The sequence below is a fragment of the Carassius carassius genome, chromosome 11, assembly GCF_963082965.1.
Source record: "Carassius carassius chromosome 11, fCarCar2.1, whole genome shotgun sequence".
In the NCBI taxonomy this organism is placed as follows: Eukaryota; Metazoa; Chordata; class Actinopteri; order Cypriniformes; family Cyprinidae; genus Carassius; species Carassius carassius.
The window spans coordinates 31,291,975-31,309,389 of NC_081765.1; the positions used below are offsets into that span (position 1 = coordinate 31,291,975).

General features: G+C 34.4%; 1 protein-coding gene across 5 annotated transcripts in view; it reads right to left on the reverse strand.

The window, feature by feature from the left end:
- The window catches only part of b3galt1b (UDP-Gal:betaGlcNAc beta 1,3-galactosyltransferase, polypeptide 1b), a 169,459-nt gene that overhangs the window by 27,583 nt on the left and 124,461 nt on the right, over positions 1–17,415 (reverse strand). For 4 of the 5 annotated variants that reach the window (XM_059562527.1, XM_059562530.1, XM_059562528.1 and 1 more), the window contains exon 4: positions 3,805–3,915. The exons of the other annotated variant lie outside the window; for it this stretch is intronic. The gene's annotated coding sequence lies outside the window, so the exon portion shown is untranslated. The remainder of the gene's footprint in view (positions 1–3,804; positions 3,916–17,415) is intronic. 5 annotated transcript variants of the gene reach the window in all.

The following is a 17,415-nucleotide window of genomic DNA, read 5'->3' on the forward strand; positions in this document are numbered from 1 at the left end:
AATTATAGTTATTAGTAAGTAGTAATTATGTTTTGTCAAAAAACTAATGAAATTCCTCTGTTGAATTACAGTTCAGTTCCTCTTTGTGTCATTGCATGAGTTATATACATGCTACAAGCAAAATACTGGAATAAAAAGTTGCAATTCAAGCTGTCAGGTAAATATCTCAGCAGTACAATAAAAGATCAGCATCTGCTAGTAACATCCCATATTTTTACCATGTTAAAAAAAACATAGGTCAAAGCACATTTCAGCAGAACAAGCAGCCATCCAGGAAGACATAGCCGTACCTGAAAACTAATGAGATCTGCTGGAGCTAATGCACTGAGACACTGCTAAATTCCTGAACAGATGTTGAAAAACAAGACTTCCTCCAGTTTTTACAGGCAGGACCCAAGCTAGGCCTGAACTTATTCAAATTTGACTTTCATTGCCAAAAGCAGTCACCCCCTTCCCATTTGGCATGCATTGCAAATCATCCAGCAAAGCTATGTATATTCATGAAAGGGAAATACAAGTCATATCTTGAACCTCGGGGAGACATTACAAACCAGTGAAATAATCACACAAAACAACCAGAAGATTCAACATATATGGTGATTTATGGTTCTGCGGAGGCCAAATCCGTAGTAGAGGAACAATGTGACGACACCTATTCATCAAAGCTGTGGCATCCGTTTCTTTTAGCCGCTAGGTTTAGCTTTCTGCATTCTACTCCCTATTGAGAGCAATTATACTGTCCTCTACACATCAGAGAGGAAGGGCTGTGATTTATAGTCTCGCACGGATCTGAAACCAGGGCGCTCATATGCCAATAAAGACATTTCTACTTTAACACCTGACATTTTTTCAATTTACAAAACTGCATTTCTATACAAACCATCAAAATGGCATAAGTGCAGTACGAGTCGCATAAAACAGGCCAATAAAACTTTAATCTGCCAGATTAATCTGGTTAGATGTAAATAATGGCTTTTGGACTTTTTTGTATTAAAAATGGATCACAGTAGAATTAAATAACAAAAACTAATATGCTTGTGTTGTAATTTATTTATTTATTTATTTTTCTTTTTTTGTGTGCAATGAAATATATATATATAAATATTAGATTTAAAAAATAAATGTTTAAATTTAAGTACTTAAAATTCTAAAACTTATACATTTTCTAAAACAATTTTTACAGGCAGGATCCAAGCTAGGCCTCAACAAATTCTTCTATTTTCATTTAAATTTGAAAGTTTGAGTAATTTTGTACTTTTCACTAGTGTTTTTTTTTTTATTCCTATATTGATTTTATTAATTTACATAATTATAATTATAATTTCAGTTATTTTAGGACAACAAAAGTAAAATGATACATCTTCCCTTGGTAACTAGCTGAAATATACTGAAAAAAATTATAAATGCTCTAGTTTTTGCCCCCATTTTTCATGAGCTGAATTCAAAGATCTAAGACTTTTTCTATGTACACAAAAGGCCTATTTCTCTCAAATATTGTTCCATCCACCTCACAGGTGTGGCATATCAAGATGCTGATTAGACAGCATGATTTTTGCACAGGTGTGTCTTAGGCTGGCCACAGTAAAAGACCACTCTAAAATGTGCAGTTTTATCACGTCAATGCCACAGATGTCGCAAGTCTTGGAGGAGATGTGTTGCACTGCGTGAGGTCACACCAAATGGTGGTCACACTAGATACTGACTGGCTTTTGGACCCCCCGGACCCCCCAATACAGTAAAACTGCAAATTTTAGAGTGGCCTTTTTTTGTGGCCAGCCTAGTGTTCAAATTCAGCCCTTAGGTTCACAGCTAAATATCTAATCTGTAAAACATAATTAACCTGTATTTGATGTGGAGATAAAAATGTACTGCATTAAAGGAAAGGCTCACCACGGACGTCCATCTAGTGCATATTTACACAAACCCACAATTACAAATTAGTGCATACAGAATGCAAGAGTGCATCACATGTGAACAGCCCCTCAGGAACTCAAGTCTGCAGATGCACAGAAAAACACTTATTAAGAAAAGTATACAGCAAGAGATGATTAAATAATGCATAAAACCAGAACGGCATGTCAGACACGCACAAACACATACATGCGTGCTGTATTTTCCCATTTGGCTCAGATCTCCTTTCCATTTGAAAGGCTCCGTTTATCCCGGCTGCCATTTAATGATGCATGAAGGCCTCGGTCCAAAGGAAGCCTTCTCCTCTCTTGAGGATGTCCCTTTCCCACCAGATTTCTAATTAAAGCTGGCCTCGATAAGACCTCTCTGCACGACGCCAGACTTTGTGTTTTCAAACGTTAACACATAATTGAATTCCTTACTGACAACTCCGACAAACACTTATTTCTGGAATCCCACGGATGCAAACTGAAGAAGATAAAGGCAAAAGGCTGACATGGCACAGTGTGACGCCCGGGCTTCATGCAGTCTTAATGTACTTCTCTCCGAAAAAAATACAAGTTTGAAGCACATCACAATGCTCAGAGCTGTTTTCACTGTCTAAACTGTTATTAACAATTATTTACATAATGTGAGTGTGTTTTTAACTGTTGTTTTTATATTTTGTATTTTATAGTTTCAGTTTTACTTTCATTTTAATTTTAGTTAAATGTCTAGTATTTCTTTATGTGCTTGTCATTTTATTATTATTATTTAAATATTAAATTTATCTTTATTTCAGTTTTAGTATTATTTCAGTATTATTATTATTATTCAGTATTTTTATTTATTTATTTTATTTCTAGGTAGTAATTTTAGTGTTTCATCTTACTTACTCAGATAAATTAATTAAATTTGTTAAAAGATGTTTTCTTGCATGTCTCGATGGTTAGCCAGTATCATTTTACAATTATTTAAATAATATGTAAATATACTTTTTAAATAATAATAGTTTTATTAATATTTTGAATAAGCTTTTATTTTTATACTTCTAGTTGTAAATTAATTTTAAATTTACTTGTATTTTTATTATTTTTGTTATGTGCTTTTATAATTTGTATTCATTTTTAAATATTACTATTTTATTTACTTTTATTTCTGTTTTAGTTTTAGACCTTATTTTATTTCCAGTTAGTCATTTTAGTTCTTCAAAAGAAATTGAATGAAAATTAGAGATGTTTTTCATCTAATAAATATATTTTACTTCAGCTTTATTTCAATAAACAAAATGTTTTACTAGTTTTAAATATAGCTAATGATAATAACCCTGCAGTATGTCTGCAAGAATGATTTATATTCATTCATTACTGAAGGCATGTCAGTTTGATTTGGTTGGAAATTTCAGGCTCTTGTTCATTTCCATTTCATAAAATGATCGACATCATGTGAGCTTGTGGTTCTCATTCATTTAAACATTTCTGAAACCATGTTTTACCAAACTTACATATACATTTAAGCATTTATGCAGAACTAAATGTTTTAACGTTTAACAAAACAGATAACATGCATTTCCCATCTGCCAGTATTTTCGTGTTGGAGAGAAACTATTGAAGATACTGGCAAATGTTTTGGCCTTCTTTGGGCTCGACAGCTTCCATAACAGCACACTTCAGCTCTGTTTAACAGGCGATCCACGCGCTGCTTTGGGAAACAGGTGCTGGGTCCATCTCAACATAATGTACTTGATCTTAAGATCCCCCCTTAACAACATTACCGTGTTTTGTAATGTTATCAGGAAACCCGGGCCAAAGACTAAAAACTGAAAGAAGTGTGTAGGAGTGAAGCCTGTCACCAGCCCTTCCCATGGCAGTCATTATGGGTAATGGGCGGCATTATTTCTCAGGCAGAACCGACCTGTCTGAAGCAGCAGCAGACCGCAGTTCATCTCAAAGTCATAAAAGTCACTCTCCATGTGCTGTATAATTTCTGATGACATGAGTCTTTTTCGCTCGTGAAGTGCAGGATCTGTCAAGCAGAACAGAGAAATTAGAAGTCAATAAAAGAGTGAAAAAATCAACAACTGAAATCAAAAGTGAGCATTTTTTTTTATTAATATACTCTCTTTTGCTCACTAAGGCTGCATTTATTTGATCAAAAATTCAGCACAAACAGTAAAAAAATGTGAAATGTTATTTCAATCTAAAATAAATGTTTTCTATTTCAATAACTTATTTCAGCATCATTTCTCCAGTCTTCAGTGTCACATGATGCACTGACCTAATCTTTTAAAAGCAATGTACGCTTAACTCTAAATAAAAATATTTTATCCAAATAATCAAAATGTAAAAAAACTTGCTCCACCTCTAAAACTAATGTAAAATCCTGTCATTGTTTAAGTATCGTTGATAGTTTATTGATATTTTTAAATTAATTAGTGATTTTAGCAAGATGTTTTTGTTATGTTTTTGTCATTTATATATATATTCCAGTTTCATACGCTTATTTAAGTTTTAGTTTTCATTTATTTTATTACCAGTTAGCCATTTTAGTTCAAAAATGTGTTCTTATCTTTTGATGGTAAGCGAGTGTCATTTAAGTATTATTTTACTAATAAATGACTTTGGGAAGTTGTGGCCTAATGGTTAGCGAATCGGACTCACAATCGAAAGGTTGTGAGTTTGAGTCTCGGGCCGGCAGGAATTGTAGGTGGGGGGAGTGAATGTACAGTGCTCTCAGTACCACGACTGAGGTGTCCTTGAGCAAGGCACTGAATCCCCAACTGCTCCCTGGGCGCCTCAGCATAAATGGCTGCCCACTGCTCCTGGTGTGTGTGTGTGTGTGTTCACTGCTCTGTGTGTGTGCACTTCGGATGGGTTAAATGCAGAGCACGAATTCTGAGTATGGGTCACCATACTTGGCTGAATGTCATGTCACTTTCACTTAAATAATATGATATGATAGCATTAGTTTTATATTTATTTAAATTTTAGCTACATTTTAGTAGGTTTCTCTTAACATACTGAATAGCTTCAGTCTTCTGAACATATTATAGTTTTTTTCGATTGCTAAATGACAGTGGGCACAACTGGAGTCACATGTGCAAAACTCTAACTACAGTCTGCACAGCAGCAGTTCATGTGGACCAAACTCTAGTTCGTTTTTCATTGCTTGAACACAGTTTTCAAAACTCTACACACTTATCCCATGACTTTAACCACAACCTGCACAACACTGTGGATTTACAGCACTTTGTTCAAATGCTAACACACTGCTGTCAAAACTGTGAAGCACACATTCAAAACAGAAGAGATTTCAAACACTGCTGATTGCAATTTCAGGATTAGCCCTGAAAATTATTTGTTCAAATTACAGTATGTACTTCTAGTTTCTACCTTTTTTTCTCATTACTGTAATTCTGTAAATTACTGCAGACTATTGAAGCAAACTGCTAATTTTCATTTACCTTAAAGAATTATGTTCTAAAAATGTAAATAAATCATGTGAAAGAATGTCACTCTTTTCTTTGAAGGAAATATGACTTTGTATGAAGTCACGGAAATTGTTCAAACTGTAAAGATGAAAAGTGAGTATGTTCTGTATTGGTGTTTGATGCTAGTGTTTTTCCTCTCAGTGTGTTCTGAGTGACAGTGTGTGTTATCTCAGTGAGCGTTGTGTGTAGTGTTTGGCTGCACTGAGCCTGTTTTGAGCCATGTGTTAAGAGTTGTGTTGCTTGGAATGAGTTTTGTAGGTGATGTGAACTGTTTAGCTCAGGTGACTGTTGGTAGTGCAGACTGTAGTTAGAGTTTTGCATATGTAACCCTGCTGACTACCATTCTATATTTTCTCATTGAGTATCCTTTTTTGCTCTGAAATATTATAAAATCTTTACATATCATCATAACCTTTTGTTTTGATGTAACAGTAAGTATATGATCAGCGAATGGTTTCCTAACTGCAGTAATCTTCACCGGTGCTTCCACTCCTCTCAGCTTCAAAGTCTCAAATCATTTTGCATTGTATTATTGAACCTAGAGAACAGAGATCACAACCTTGATTTGACTTTCTCTTCATATCTCTATGTAAAACACATCATTGTTCATCAGAGCCAAAACAGCAGTTTTTGTAAAGCATATGAAGAGAGCAGTCAACACGGCCTGCAGCCTTGAGAACCAACACACACACACACACACACACACACACACACACACACACACACACACACACACACACACACACACACACACACACACACACACACACACACACACACACACACAGGTATAAACTAGTGTAACTTTTAGTTCATATTTTGAATCAGTCATATTTTGAATCAGTTTTTATATATATATATATATATACTGTATATATATTTTTTTTTTCTAAAGTTTTATTAATTTTATTGTTTGCTTTGTCATTTTTTTTTTTTTTTCTAAATATCTGTATAGTTTTTTTTATCATTTTTTATTTAGGTTTGTTTAGTACATCAAGTTAAACTAATATAAATGGAAAACGGTTGCCTTGTCAACAAGCTAAAATGAGAAAAAAACAAAACAAAACAAAACACATGTGTATTTCATTTTGTTTCAGTTCACTAGCATGTTAAAGTTGTCAAAAAATTGTTTATAGAAATTGCACTGAAAAACACATTTTTAGACAACTAAATATTTACAGCTGAGCATAGCTAAAATGTTAAAATATATTATAATATAATTTTAGAAACATTAATTGTGGCCCGGTTTCACAGACAGGGTTTAAGTTAAACCAGGATTAGGACATCTAAGTAGTGTTTAGAAATATGGCTTAGATACCATTATTATTGGTGTGCATCTTGAGACAAACCAATGAATCTGACATTTTAAGATCAGTCAGTGCAAGTTTCTTTCAGTTTACATGCATTTTAGTCTGGGACTAGGCTTGAACCTTGTCCATGAAACCGGAGGTAAATGTTAATAATTAACTTTAGACTTTTCTATTAACTTTTTCATTGATTTACTTTAGACTTAAAACTATTTTTTTAAATACTGTCTAAATAATATCTAAATATCTCTATACAATTATATTAAAAAATATTTTCTATGTAATAAAGCAAAATAAACTGCACTTTAATTTATTTTAAATACTACTACTACTACTACTACTTCTACTACTAATAATAATATAGTCAAATACTTAAAATACTAAAAAACAGTAGTCAAAATATAGAGATATATACTAACAATTGTAAAAAAAAAAAGTCTGAATTGTGAAATAAAAATTCACAATTACATTTCTTATTCTGTGGTGAAAAAACTGAATTACAAGATGCAAGAAAAAAGTCAGCATTGTGAGATATAAACTCACAAACTAAATTTCTTCTCACAATTTTACAAAGTCTGAATTGTCATATAAAAAGTTGCATTTACCTTTTTTTATTATTTATATAAAACCACAGTGCTGCTTAAAAAAATGATCTGACAAAAGTCATGTGTTAATGTTGATTAGGAAGCTCATTAAATGAACACTGCCTCTATAACAAATCCCCACCACTGTATGGAATAATATAACATTAATGCACATTTTATGAGCTTATTTGGCTTCCTCACTTTGCTGCAATCTATCAAAACATTTCACTCAGCTTAATGTAGCTGCACTCATTTAATCGTCTGATTGATTCCTTTTTTTTCTTGCCTGGTGCTCACAAAGCCCAATTTAGTTCAGTCCCTGAAGCTGGAATATGTAAATGATGAGCGTGTGCTAATGTTAGTGTGTCAATCAGACTGTTGGACGTAAAGCGCAAGCAGTGGGCCTTTGTTTTAAGTGATTCTGATTATCATGCTATCATATTGGCACATTGCTGGTCTTGTTATCTTGCTGAAGGGCAGCAGGACTCGGAGACTCTTCTCCCTGAGCACCAATGAATGGAAAACTATTAGACTCTGAAAAAGCTATGTACTGCATTAGACTCTGCTGAAACATGATGGCACACAAGGGCAGTGCTGGATCCATCTGATGGTAGCAGCATTCCATATGTACTTTTAATGCCATATCAATTCATTTCTTTGCTACATACTTCTGGTAAATTCCATGTAATTTTTTGGGGGAAGAATGGAGATTAGAACACATTTTGTCTATGAGATTAAAGAAAGTGAGCATTGCCTTGAGTAGACTATACTAAAGATTCCCAGTAAAAAATTAAATTCAACCAATTGCTGAACATATAAATTAGTCAGGTACGCAGGAGCATCTGAACACAGACAGGACCAAATGTTTACCTAAGGGTTCTACCAATTACTTATGAGCACCTGGCAACCTACATCATTCATCTATGTGGAACGAAACATAAACTGATGCCAGCACTCTGGCGAAGCTGCTGCTGTTTATTGTTGGACGAGTTTGTTTCCACTAGCAGCTGCAAGTACTTCATTTCTATAGGGTTATACACACTACCATTCAAAAGTTTGAGCTCATTTTTTAAAAGAAATTAATACTTGTATTCAGCAAGGACAGCTTAAATGGCAATAAAGACATTTAGAATGATTTGTATTTCGAATAAATTCAGCTTTTTAAAAAATATTTTAATCATTATTCTTTTTATTTTGTTTCACATTTATTTAAGAAAAAAGTACACTGTTTGAAAATCCTGCTTTTCATTACATGAATAATTTACTAACTTTAAAATATATTAATATAGATTTTGTTTTTATATTTCAATGTTATTTTAATAAATAAAATTAGATATTAAAATATTTAGTATATACTTATGTTTACCTAAGAATAATCATCATCATCATCATTATGGAGAAAAAAAAATCAAAATGTACCAACAGGAATATGTCATAAATATAACGTTGTACAGCAGTCTTAACACAGGCATCAAGATTCATTGTCATGCCTGCACTGACAGACAGTTGTCTGATTATTCCCACAATTTTATAGATAAAGTGCAAATCACAGCACAACACAACAGGACTTCTGAGATCATCCACAAATCACACGAAGTGCTTTGTGTTGGTGTACATATTGGATTTTAGACGGAGAGAAGTGAAAATTGGGAAGCAAAATGGATCAGCATGATGCAAAAATGTGCCTAAAGCATGCCAGAAAAGCAGCAATAATGTTATTGTTATTGCAAACAGAGGAATGGCCTCATCCTTCTCAACACAAAGGGTGAATTCACTCCACAGTTGCAACACCTTATTTCTGTGGAAAAACTTTGCCACATAATCCAGTTTACCAAAAATGGTCAGTAGTGGTGCAGCACAATGTGTATTTAAATTGGGAACCTTAAACAAATATAGCTCAAACCAGTGTATTTTGATTAGAGAATGAACGACTCTGAATTCATTATTTTTAGTGATTCAAAAACATACAAAGCAACCAGTGTAGACAGTTAACCAAAGACTGATGATTAGTTTTTTTGATTCATTTGTCAATCGAAAACTTACAAAGCAACCAGTGAAAACCAATAATCAAATGAAAGAATTTTACGATTTGGTGCTTTTTAGTGAATAAAAAATCTGTGTTGTCCGATTCCTTACGCGCTTATAATATATATATATATACATTTTTATTTTATTTTTTTCAGTAGTTTAAAGCATGAACAAAACAAGTGCTATCCAATTTCCAAATAAAAGATTCTTATGATTAAGTTCTTTTCAGTCAATCAAAACATACAGGATACCTAGTGTAGTCCGATTTCTGAATGGAAGTCTCTTATCAATTGATTATTATTAGAGATTCAAAGCATACAGTGCTTTGACAATTCCTGAACAAATGACTCTTATGAGTTAGTTATTTTTACTGAATCAAAACATACAACAATGTTATTCAACTCCCAATTGAAAGATTCTGATCATTCAGTTCACTTCTTAGTGAATGAAAAATATACTCTGCAACAAATGACTCTGATTATGTTTAATCTGTTTGTTCTTTTATTTGATTATCTCAGTGAATCAAACACACTATGCTCAACTAACTGTGAGACTAACAACAAATCAAAATCATTTCTTTAGATAATCCCCATTGTATTATTCACAAAACATAACTTTTTCATGACAGCAGTAATTCTTTTCATGATGATCAAACAACCTAAACTGGGTGCTAAAGCAACACAGGCTATGCTATCATTGGCCAAGCTCCATTCAAAGAGCTCTCTTTTTATTTAATTTCATCGTTCACTTCCTCCTGAACCCTCCCATATTCTGCTAGGCAAACGCTTGCAGTCTTCTCAGCCAATCTTCCGTGCCACGGGATTAACATGCAACACATAATGAATACATTAAAAGCATGCAGGAGAGGAGCTTCTGTCCATTCGGCTGAGCTCAACTGAAGGTAAACGGGGCTGAAGCCTCAGCCGGCACAGAGCTTTCCAGGACATATGCTGCTGCACACTAGGTGTGAGAGCAGCACACACAGATCAAGCAGCAAATAAATCATTAAAGACAGTCATCTGCTAGGAAATGCACTGGGATGAACCGCAGCAATAGGTACAGTATGCTGAAGCAAGCAGAAGGCACATGTATGCACATAACTTCAGTGACTCCTAGCCACTTTAAGCCTTTGGTGAGGAGCACTCTAATACCATTAGCCTCCATAGCTAAAGAGCTTGCGGACAAAAAGCACCTGAAAGGCTCTGAAATTGTGCAAGCTGAGTTACATACAATAGACTAGTGTTTCCTGCACTGATGCTGAATCTACAAGCAAAATAAATGACTTTCACAGGAGTGAGTGCGCAGTATGTTAATGAAATAAAATGAAGACAGGTTTTTATACAAGCATGTTAGAAGAGATGCAAATCAGGATTCTGAAACCAAAATAAATATTTAGATAACACCGTAGAGCTTTAAAAGGACATGTTCCCACAAAAGGCTATTGCTATTATAATTAGTGGACGGATTTTCAACAGCTGATTCTTAAATTGAAAACATTACGGTTCACGTCGGATTGTTCTTTGCCTCGGTGTCATGCATTTAAAATCCTTAAGGTCACTGGGAGCACATGGGGAGGAAAACAAACAGTGAATTTATTTTCCGACTGGAGAGGAGTGAATGTGTGATGAATCTGAATGTAGTGTTTACATGAACCCTGAATAAAGTGATCGGGTTGATGTGCGCGTTTATATGCTCATTGTGTCTTGTTTTGTCAGCACAGGTCACATTCTCAGGAGGAAGCACATGTGGAGGCGATAAATGACAACAATGCATGCGCGATGTTTCAGATGGTATGGCAAGTGTAAACAGATGAATTAATGCATATGTATGTGTCACAATTGATAGAACGTGTAAATATATACGAAAGTGAAAGTGACGTGACATTCAGCCAAGTATGGTGACCCATACTCAGAATTTGTGCTCTGCATTTAACCCATCCGAAATGCACACACCAGGAGCAGTGGGCAGCCATTTATGCTGCGGCGCCCGGGGAGCAGTTGGGGGTTCGATGCCTTGCTCAAGGACACCTAAGTCGTGGTATTGAGGGTGGAGAGAGAACTGTACATTCACTCCCCCCACCCACAATTCCTGCCGGCCCGAGACTCGAACTCACAACCTTTCGATTGGGAGTCCGACTCTCTAACCATTAGGCCACGACTTCCCCATTTGTATGTATGTAAATATATACATACATACATATGTATATACATACATTTTCATATGAAAGGATTTATCACTGCTGACTCAAACGAAAGTTTTGAGCAGTGTAGATTAACTGTTAGAGCTTGTTGTTTGCCGTTTCTCTGATTAAAAAAGCAGACATGGTTTTATGTTTATGCAGCATGATACGCAACTCAATGTGTAAAAAGACAGTATAAGTCATTATAATCAGTAATTATGTCCCCACTGGATGCAACAAATGTTTGTAATGGGTTTTATTGGTTTTGTCTCATCGTGCTGGGAGACGGCATCAGAGTATAGTAAGGGGCGTAACATTTCCATCACACCCTTGAGGCATTCGGCCAATCAGAGCACACCTCACTTTTCAGAATGTTGAGCTTTGTGAAAATCAATGCGTTTCAGAAAGGTGGGGCATATAGGTGAAACAATAATGTACAGTATGTGGAAAATAATGTGTTTTTTTTAACCTTAAATCATGTAAACACATTGCATTACACCAAATACACAAAATAATGTTATTTTTAGCAACATCATATGACCCTGTTAAGATTTAAATCCCTGCCACCAAGATGCTCCTCTATCGATCACAGACTATAGAAAGTGAAACTTAAATCTATAGGGGTGGTTGGATTAATTCCTGCACGTTAAAATATTTTTTGAAGCATCTTTCTTTTCATATTTTTATTTACAGCATTATTTTATATGCTGTATGTTAACTTTGGTAGAAAACTGGTAGTTCTATGTGAAATTAAATGTGAAACTTAAAATGACAAAAACACAACACAATTCTTAATAATTTTTTAAATTAATATGAAAACAGAATATATACGAATAAAGACTAATTCAAAATATTAATAAAACAATTATATCACAATGTTATTTTAGTATCATTAAGATCCTACTATAGTTTTTATTGATATTTTGCATGGTACATTATTGTATGTTTATATTTTCCATTTTAAAATTTTAGGTAAAGGTTTAGTAATTTGGTTGTGTTTTGTCAATTTTAGTAGTTTTTCAAATACGTCTTTACAGTTATTAATAGTAAAGGAATAATAAGCTTGTCATTATGCAGTATCACAAAATGTATACAGTCGGACACATTTCTTGTATTGCATGATGTATTTCATACATCCCAGCTGAAGCTGCAGTCATGACAACTTTCTATTAACAAGGCTGTATTTAGTCATTACTTCAAGCTTTTTTGATAGTTTGCATATTTTATATAAAGCTTGTATGTTTCACGATATGCAGCGTTTGCTTATTTACATTTTGAGCTAGAGAAAAAAAGTGGCACATTTAATTTGACAAAAACTTGCAACAGAATTTTTTTTGGGAAGCTCCATCTGCCACTATAGTGTTTTAATTAGAGACAGTGTGAGTTTGATTTGTTACTCATATTCTTAAGTTGTGTTCATGTCAGCATGTCTGCTTCTCCACACCTTGCAAAAAATAATGACGCAGGATAACCTAAACTCTTGAGTCTGGCTATTTGTCTTCAGTTAGTGGTGGACTTGTTAAAGCTGCGGTGAGGTCGATAGTATAGAGCATGGATCGCACACTGGTGGACCCCGGTCCGAATCCAGACTGCGAAGCCTTTTGACATGAATGCAATAAATAAATGCCAGACTCTATTTTCTAAAAAAAAATCAAATGTATATCAAGTACATCAAGGTCAGCTATGAAGAGATCTGCTGCTACGTTCAGATGTGCAGTCATGCTTGCAGTGAAGATAGCAGAGAACGGCGGGCAGACAGATGATACTTTCAGTGAGTGAAAAACAATGGCATTCTTAAAAATTTTGAAAGTTGACGGGCCCTTAAAAAGTCTTAAATTTGGTTGCATCAAATTTAAAAAACTATTAAAGGTACAAGAAAGTCTTACATTTTGGGACGGTAAGACAAGAATTGCGATACGGCTTAATGTGACGATTAAACTGCAAAAGGCTATGATTTCACTGAATAAATAAGAGGCCTGCAAGTTTCCATATATTATATGTTATTTAATTAATTAAAAAATATTGATTGATAATAATTGTTTAAATTAATATGATAATTCATACTTTTGACTCCATTTTTAAAAATGGTTTAAAGCCTGAAATGTGAAGCTTATCATTTTATAAAACTTTGTTTTTGTGAAAACCGGTAACTGAACTGTAAATCATGCTTTTTACAGTTTTTTTCCCTTTGTGCATGGTCTTAAAAAAGGTCTTAAAAAGTCTGAAATATGAGCTTAATTATCCTGCAGATACCCTGGCATCAGTTCATGTTTTTTTGGTATATAATTGTCCAGATCTCAGCAAGTGAGGAGGGTTCATTACTGGACCTCAGACCCCAGGTATGGAGTCTGTGTTTGCATTTTATCACTGAGACAAAGGTTCAGATTTATTTCCTAATCTTGTTCATATTTAAAATAAAAAAAGGTTGGTTGCAGTGTTATTTTAGTTATTTTAGTATCATTGAGATGATATAACATATGTTTTGACTTTCATTTGTTATCAATAATCATAACCGAAATATATTAATATTATATAAAATATTATATAAGAAATTATATAAATAATTCATACTTGGAATAAATAAAATGTTTTATAATTATAGAATAGAAATAAATAACATAATAATAATAAACAATTATTACAGAAAAATAAAACACACAAACAAATATTATTTTACAACTATTTAATTTATAATTTTTTATTTTTATTTTTGTGAGCTGTATACACACACATACACACATAGCCCATCTATAACTCATACTGAGTCTGAGGATAATGTTGCATTATGGCAATTTTTCTCGCTTGAGTGCATAAGAACCTGAAGCGCTGATAATACTGATAATTGTATCATTCACTTCTCTGATGAGCACATGAGAGAGAGCTTTCTGTGATCTTAAGATAAGAGCCATCTGATCCGTTGGGACGTAGAGGCAACAAATTAAACAAAGGAAGTCAAAAACACACAAAAACACTTATAAATCAACACAATAAATCAATGTTGCTGCTCTATTTGGTGGCGCCTTAATGCCGTGTAAGCCAGTATTAATGAACAACAAGGAGAGCCAACCTTTCGCAAATGAAAACACAGCTGCATCCATATCCAATATCACAGGTGTTATTTGTAGATTGATTACACTGTGAATCCTCTCTATAAACATTAGCTCACTCAAGGCCTGCCTCCTCTTTAGTTCCAGCTAGGCCCAAGATTTGTCATCATAATTGCAATTCCTACAAATAAAGGAATTGATCAATTTCAAATAAGGAGACTGTGTCTTCTAAACGCTTTCTCTCTCCAAAATCTCTATGGCTGTTCATGCGTTTGTTACATCGCATAGATTACTGCAATTCTTTATATTGCGGTATATCTAAATCTCAAATTGCACAACTTCAGCTTGTCCAAAATGCCGCAGCCAGACTTCTTTTAAAGTGTCGTAAACATGAACACATCACTCCAATTCTTAGATCCCTTCACTGGTTGCCGATTTGTCAGAGAATAGACTTTAAGATTCTCCTCTCCGTTTATAAGTCCCTTCATAACAAAGCTCCTGTCTGTTTATCTGACCTTCTGCATCCGTATATTACATCTAGAAGCCTACGATCCTGTGACCAGGCTTTGCTGGTGGTCCCTCATGTTAGACTAAAGCGTAGAGGGGAGCGTGCTTTTGCAGTGGCAGGGCCACGGCTCTATGATACCCTGCCTTTAGAGATTAGACTGGCCCCTTCCTTGTCTATTTTTAAGTCCTTGCTAAAAAAACTTTTTATTTTCTTTAGCGTATTGACTACTGTGATATTAAATGGATGGTTTTAAATTTGTGTCTGGTATATTTTCCATGTATGTGTAATACTTTTTCTCTTCTGTAAAGAACTTTGGCCAGCCTGGGGGCTGTTGTAAATGCGCTATACAAATAAAATTGAAATTGAAATTGAATTGAATTCTTAAAGTATGCCCGAGAGAGTTTTTAAAAAATGAGTACTGCTTGGAAGTCCAGATCGCATGTGGAAGAAAACCAAGCTAAGAGTGACTCCTATTCCACCATTAAAAAATACAAGAAATCATATGTGACACAACTGGAGCTACAAAACTCCATCAAAGTAGTTTAATCAAAGTTAAAGCTCTGGAGAGAATCAAGCATATATATGCACAGCAGCGCTGCAGAGTGCAGATGATTCTATAAGACAAACAATCACATCTCAGTCAGAGAGAAAGAGATTTATGAGTGGACAAATGTGTGCAGATGTTGTGGAAAATGAGTGTCATTCATTCTTCTTGGTCTCTTCGATATGTAATTGCCATAAGAGACATAAGCCAGATGGAGAACGTTTTTTAATAGGACATTTTATCTAATTGCAATGGTCAAACATAATGAATGGATGAATGAATAAATAACAGTTTTCTGATATTAAATAAATTTACTGAATAATAAATAAACCAGACATGAATTAAAGCAAGATGACTATAAATAAAGGTCCACTTAAGCCTATAAACAAACAAAAAAAATGCATAAATAAATAAATTGTACTATTGATAAAAAATAATAAATGCATACCGTATTTTTCGGACTATAAGTCACACCTAAGTATAAGTCGCATCAGTCCAAAAATATGTCATGACGAGGAAAAAAACATATATAAGTCGCACTGGACTTTACAGGCACAATTTGTAAGATATTTGCAGTGAAATATCCAAAAACCACTAGGCTAGTGTTATATATTTTGTCCAGCTGATTACTAACAATATCTCTAATGTTTTCAACTACTTGCAAATCATGAGAAAATTGCCATTCTAAACAGTGACACAGGGCAGTGCAGTCGCCTGTCAATGACGTTAGTTCCCCTTTGTTACCACCTTTACTGACGTAGAAACCACATGACAACAGTGTCGTGGACAAATACGCGGATGTAGCTTCGCGACAAACTTTAACTAGAAAGAGATGCCGATTTTGCTTGTGTTTTACTCGACATGTGAGTTGTTTTGATTCGTATCTTTACAGAAAACGTATAACGATCAACAAGATTAACGTTAGTATTATGGGGTGTACACACAAAACGCAGGGCATGGCGTCTCTAGACCCGCGCGAGGATGCGTCTGATCCATAGTCTGATCACGTCTTTGCATTGACTTTGTATGTAATCTACTCGCGCAAATCACTGAACTCGCTTTAAATCCATGATTTATCTTTCCGTCTGATTGATGGCTGTCAGCGGTTGGGTAGAAGCCGCATTTATTTAGAACCAAGAACCAAGAGAAAAAGTATGTTTTATTATTTAGAAATGTATTTTCCATGTATACTTTCTGTCATTATTTTTGGTTATATCAAGGATTTTAACAAAGGCCAACGATATTGACTTTAGTAGCCAATTTGCTAAATGCTATTTCATATTTCTAAGATAAACGTGTACAAACACCAACGAACTTATATGTAATCACACCAGCGAACTTCAGTGGTAATGGGCGTGTAGATTCCAGGCAATGTGCAGTATGCGGTTAATGAATCACAACACACTGGGTCAGCTAATCAATCTGAGCCCATTGCTTATTTCTGAGGGAGTGGTATCATAGAAACAGCAACTCAACCGGCTGTTCAAATGACAATGGAGACAGCAGCCTACAATAGACATAAAATATAAGAAAACTGACACCACATAAACACAATCAAGCCAAGAAAAAAAAGCAGTCAGCCACCCCTTTAAAGGGGAGGTCTATTGCTATTTCATGCATTCTGACTTATTTACACTGTTAAAGAGTTGGATTCTCATGAAAAACGTTGGACATATGACAGAGTATTTCTCTTCTAAACACACTCCTTCAGGGTATTACTTTTTAGACTGATATCAACAAAAGTATATTATCAAATAAATACATAAATGTGACATCAACTAAAGCATATTGACTGTCGAAAAAATAAACTACTAAGTAAATATATTTGGTAAACTAAA